Source organism: Lynx rufus, unplaced genomic scaffold (genome assembly GCF_022079265.1).
Source record: "Lynx rufus isolate CCGP_SWC_20201006 ecotype Redwood Valley unplaced genomic scaffold, mLynRuf1.p SCAF_15, whole genome shotgun sequence".
In the NCBI taxonomy this organism is placed as follows: Eukaryota; Metazoa; Chordata; class Mammalia; order Carnivora; family Felidae; genus Lynx; species Lynx rufus.
Window position 1 is genome coordinate 1012510 of NW_025814829.1, and position 6306 is coordinate 1018815.

Consider the following 6306-nt stretch of genomic DNA (forward strand, 5'->3'; position numbering starts at 1 on the left):
CAGGTGACGCGGCGGCTGCGGCTGCTGGTGTGGAGACCACGGCCTCGGTTGTAGGACTGGAGTCAAGTAGGCCAGACCCCAGCGCCGCCTGGGACTCGTTCTCGATCCCCCTTCTCCCTGATGGCTGCGGCAATGGTGGTAACTGAGCACTTAACTTCCTGCCAGGGTCTGTACTAAATGGTTTTAGCGTGTTGCCACCCCCACCCCTCGCCCCACCTTGGTCGTCGCAACAATCCCGTGAGGAGGGAACCCAGTGTTCCTTCCATTTTGCGGTTGGGGAACCGTTCAGATTCTCTTGCTTCCTGGGGTTGGTCGTACCTCCCCCTGTCGGATCACCTTCCACTCAACCTGGCGACTCCTCTCAGATCCGTCTTTCCCTTCCTCTCCTACCACTTAGGCTAGTTCTTGATCTGTTCTCCTTGCCGTGGCTTCTTACAGGCTCCCCAGGTCCGGTCTCGTGTCCTCCAGTCCCTCCTTCGTAGAGCTGACCGTCTTCACGATGAAGAAAGCCTGATCGTGCCACTCCCGTTCGCCCTCAGAGTCACCCTTAATTCCCCTTAGGTTGGCACATGAGACTTCACAATCGGGCTGCACCTAGAAATCCTGCGTCTCCCGTCTCTGTCCCTACTTCTACTCTACCCTTCGTCTATACCGGATGACCCGTACTTCTGCAAGCCCCATGCTCTCTGCTGTATATAGAGCCTCTCGGTAAAATGCCATTCGGTTCTGTGTCCCTGCCGGTGGTCTGTGTGATGAAATCAGGTTAATCTTTTAAAACTGCTCAGTTGTCACTGTTTACATTCCCATCTGCTTGAACTTCCGTATCTGGGGCTCCTGGGTGGCTCAGTCGGTTGAGCGTCCGACTTCAGCTCAGGTCACGGATCTCACGGCTCAGGGGTTCGAGCCCCTCCTCGGGCTCCGTGCGCACAGCTCAGAGCCTGCTTTGGATCCTCTGTCTCCCTCTCTCTGTCCCTCCCCCACACGCACTCCGTCTCTCTCTCTCAAAAATGAACATTAAAAAACATTGCGTATCTGAACAATCGAAATCCTCGAGTCCCTTCTTAATATGAGTACAGTGAATTTGCTAAGCAACTTTCCAGTTGAAACACATGCAGCGTTGAGGCACCTGGGTGTCTCAGTCGGTTGGGCGTCTGACTTTGGCTCAGGTCATGATCTCGCGGTTCGTGGGTTCAAACCCCACATCTGGCTCTGTGCTGACAGTGTGGAGCCTGGAGCCTGCTTCAGATTCTGTGTCTCCCTCTCTCTCTGCCCCTCCCCCACTCTCACTCTCACTTTCTCTCTCCTTCTCTCAAAAATAAACAAACATCACACAAAAAAATTAATAACATGCGGTGTTTTATTGTAATTTCTAGTTTTCTCCACCATTCTGCAATTTTTTTTTTTTTAAATTTTTTTTCAACGTTTATTTATTTTTGGGACAGAGAGAGACAGAGCATGAACGGGGGAGGGGCAGAGAGAGAGGGAGACACAGAATCGGAAACAGGCTCCAGGCTCTGAGCCATCAGCCCAGAGCCTGACGCGGGGCTCGAACTCCCGGACCGCGAGATCGTGACCTGGTTGAAGTCGGACGCTCAACCGACTGCGCCACCCAGGCGCCCCAGCAATTTTTAATAAGACTTCTCAACTTACAGGTTGGGATGTGAGGGGATTTGCAACACATAATTATTAACCCATTTTCAAAGGTCCATTTTCCATGTACTATACCTAGTATTACATTAATAAATTATATCTGCCTGTGTTTTAGAAATTACATATAATATCTGTTATGTTTTAATATCTTCATTTACATATGAAATAAAAGTAATACTCAGATCAGTTCAAAGGAAAGTAAGTGATGAAGGCTGCACATTTAAATACCAGCTAAATCAGATGTCTCCCAGAGTTACAAAGATCGGGCCACCGGCTCTGGGACACGGAACCTCTAAACAAACCTGTTCAATTGAACTTGTAAAGCAGGGGGAGTGTAGTGATTTTTCCTGTTGGAAAATACCAGACCAGAAGCAAAAGATAGCTACTTTATAATTAGAACATGTACATTTTTTTTATATTAAAAAAATTTTTTTTTCAACGTTTATTTATTTTTGGGACAGCGAGAGACAGAGCATGAACGGGGGAGGGGCAGAGAGAGAGGGAGACACAGAATCGGAAACAGGCTCCAGGCTCTGAGCCATCAGCCCAGAGCCTGACGCAGGGCTCGAACTCACGGACCGCAAGATCATGACCTGGCTGAAGTCGGACGCTTAACCGACTGCGCCACCCAGGCGCCCCAAGAACATGTACATTTTTAAGACCATGATCCTTTAAAGAGAGATGAGTGACACATTGAGGAAAATAAAGTTGAGATTTTGAATTTTTTCTTTAAAGTTTATTTATTTTTGACAGAGACAGTGCAAGCGTGAGCTGGGGAGGGGCAGAGAGAGTGGGAGACACAGAATCTGAAGCAGGCTCCAGGCCCTGAGCTGTCAGCACGGAGCCTGATGCGGGGCTCAAACTCACGAACTGTGAGATCACAACCTGGGCCAAAGTCGGGCGCCCAACTGACTGAGCCACCCAGTCGCCCCGATAAAGTTGAGATTTTGTAATAACCTGTCGAAGATGAAGCTTTAAGAATTGCGGGGGATTGATTGATTGAGAAAGAGATAGAAAGTATGAGCAGAGGAGGGACAGAGAGAGAGAGAGGGAGGGAGAGAGAATCTTAAGTAGGCTTCTCTGTGTGGAGCCTGATGTGGGGCTTGAACTCACGAACCCATGAGATCATGACCTGAACCAAGATCAAAGCCGGGTGCTTAGCCCACTGAGGCACCCCTGCGCCCCATCAGAGCAGTCTTGAACAGAAGCCTATTTAAACGAAGAGTTGGAAGGATAGTGCCAATGGACTCCAAATACCCTTCACCTAGATTCCCCTATTGTTAACGTTTTGCCACATTTGTTTTATCTCTTGCTCTTTCCCGTTTATGTCCATAGGTAAATGTAACCCTTTTTTCCCTGAACTATTTGAAAGTTACCGGTATCCCGACATTTGACCCCCACGTCAAATAGTTCAGTATGCCTCTCCTGCCGGTAGACGTTGCCCTCTGTGAACCGTGATACCTTGTCACAGCCTCAGAATTTAGCATCGATACAGAAATACCCAGGTGCCCACTTTGTATTCCTTTTTTCCCCATTGTCTCAATCTTTTATAACCTTTCTCCCCTACCTGGGACCAAGGCAAGACTCTTTTTTTTTGGGGGGGGGGGACAGAGAGAGACAGAGCATGAACGGGGGAGGGGCAGAGAGAGAGGGAGACACAGAATCGGAAACAGGCTCCAGGCTCTGAGCCATCAGCCCAGAGCCTGACGCGGGGCTCGAACTCACGGACCGCGAGATTGTGACCTGAGCTGAAGTCGGACGCTTAACCGACTGCGCCACCCAGGCGCCCCAAGACTCTTTTATATGTAACGTCTATTTAAAATTTGTGGGATGTTAGTGTTCTGTAGAATACTTTGGGAAAACCTAGTTTGGATTGTATAACTAAAGGTCCCTATTCTTGCAATTTAATAAGTCTAGCTCTTCTTTAAAAAGGTGTTTTCTTAGGGGAGACAATATTGACTGTATATGTTGTCATTTGCATCTCCCAGTTACGATTGCAGACGAAAGCAGATTTATTTTTTTTAAGTTTTTTTTTTAATGTTTATTTTTGACAGAGAGAGAGAGAGAGAGAGAGACAGAACATGAGCGGGGGAGGGGCAGAGAGAGAGGGAGACAGAATCTGAAACAGGCTCCAGGCTCCGAGCTGTCAGCACAGAGCCTGATGCGGGGCTCAAACCCACGAACCTTGAGATCGCGACCTGAGCTGAAGTCGGATGCTTAACTGACTGAGCCACCCAGGCGCCCCAGAAGAAAGCAGATTTATAGTTACTAAGTACCTGAACATGCCTGACAAAATAGTAAATATACAAAAGTTAACCAACTCTTTTCATGACGATGCACTGAAAATTTAATACGTTCATCGCTAACCATGTACAGACAGACCCATGATAGATTTTTTAAAAATGCTGTTTCTAATTGCATTTTTTCTTACAAGTTCCATGCTCAAAATTTGGAAAAAACGGTATTTTCCTTCCTGTCTTTTTTTTTTGTAAGATTACATTTTTAAGTTTATTTATTTATTTTGAAAAAGAGAGAGCACGAGTGGAGTAGGGGCAGAGAGAGAGAATTCCAAGCAGGGGCTCAAACCTGCGAACTGTGAGATCGTGACCTGAGCCGAAACTAAGAGTCAGACGCTTAACCGGCTGAGCCACGCTGGTGTCCCCTTCCTGTCTTTTCACTGTGTCACTAAGTATGGATGTTGGGGCAGAGGAATGGTATATGTTTCAGGGCCCAAACTTCTAAAAAGATATTTTAATTGGAATGTGTGACTTTAAGAGGAAAAGGAAGGAGAAAGTAGGATCCAACGAACCATCATAATTGACAAATGTCCTAGTGATCATTAATAACAAAATGAACTTTCTGGTACACAGAGTTCCATGACAAATAATACTTACCACATGTTTGGAAACCATCCCAGACAAAACCCCAGGACTGCTGCTGATTTATGAGGTGCGGGAAAGTTTTTGACTCCATGAGGCATTCTGGTCCCCATTTGTTGTCTTACATCCTGTGTCTCTGCCTTCTGGGAAGTCGGTGGTGGGGGTCATCAAAGTGGCCCACTCGGGGTTGGTTGTTCCCGAAAGGAAAGGAGGGCATGAGCATAGCTGTTGCTCGCCTGGAATAATATGAGTCTGTCACAGCGAATGTGGAGGTTTCTCTCTAATGATGTCTGTCATTACTCATTACTTCTAGTATTACTAGATTAATCATGGGGCGCCTGGGTGGCTCAGTCGGTTGAGCGTCCGACTTCGCTCAGGTCACGATCTCACGGTCCGTGAGTTCGAGCCCCGCATCAGGCTCTGTGCCGACAGCTCAGAGCCTGGAGCCTGCTTCAGATTCTGTGTCTCCCTCTCTCTCTGGCCCTCCCCCCATTCATGTTCTGTCTCTCTCTGTCTCAAAAATAAATAAATGTTAAAAAAAAATTAAAAAAAAAAAGATTAACCATAATGTGTATGGACCTTGATCATACTCAGTAATTCTAAGAGCTAGGGAAAATTCTGTTTTTAGCCACAATAGCCAAGGGGCCATTTCTTTCTCCATCAGGAATAACAAGTCTTTAACTTTCCTCTACAATCGTTGTAGTGTCTAGATAGCTTCTATTTTTTATCTCTTTCCTCATGCTCTTTCTTATGATCTAGGTGACCATAGTCCTTCTCATTCAGCTTCAACTTTTATGCCAAGCACAGGCAAAAGATTATTTCATCCCATGACTGACATGTCAAACATCTTACTGGATGATTCCATTCGAATGACTTGTGGACCCCTAAAATCTCGATAGGACCCAACCCCAAATGCTGTCTTTATGCCTGTGGGGCAAAGAACCATAGTTGTTGCAGACTACTAGCAGAGTTGAATATATCAAAACCCAAAGCATTTATATAAGGCCACAGTTGAGTTTACGGAGGACAAAGGTCACAGGGCAGCCAGGTCTCACGCAGGGGTAGGAACCAGAAACTGGGAAGTTGCCGGGGGGCTCTCTGATTCGTTTCTTCCTCTCTGCTCTTTTGGGGGTGTGCCTGCGTTATTCTCCTCCTCCCCCTCTTCTTCCTGCTAATTCTATTACTATACTGCTCTCTTCCCTCTGCTTCTCCATCCACTGATGGAGTGCGGTTGCCCACCCACAGTTAAAATTCCAGCCGCAGTTAAAAACTCTGGCTTTCTGTAAGTTCAGTCACAAATTACCAGAAGACAGTATTTAATTGGCACGGGTTTTTAAGTGTCCATTCTAGATCAATAAGCTATGACCAGATATTGAACTACACTCTGCAAAGATTATTGTGGACTCTTCCTTTGGAGAGGGGATGGTGCTCACAGAAGGGACAATTGCCCCTTAGCTAGGGAGATATCTAACTCAAAACTTACGTCGACTGTACTCTCTCCTGGTAATAGCCCATTCACCTAGCGCCCTGCATCAGAAATATAGGTGACCTCTGTGTCTCCCTCACTGTCAGCATGCAGTCAGCTAAGTGCTGCCCAGGCAACACCTTAAATATCTTTTAAAAATTTTTGTTAAGTTTATTTATTTATTTTGAGAAAGAGTGAGAGTGAGGCCGGGGCAGATAGAGAGGAAGAGAGAATCCCACGCAGGCTCCGTGTTGTCAGCCCAGAGCCTGACCTGGGACTCGATCCCACCAACCGTGAAATTGTGACCTGAGC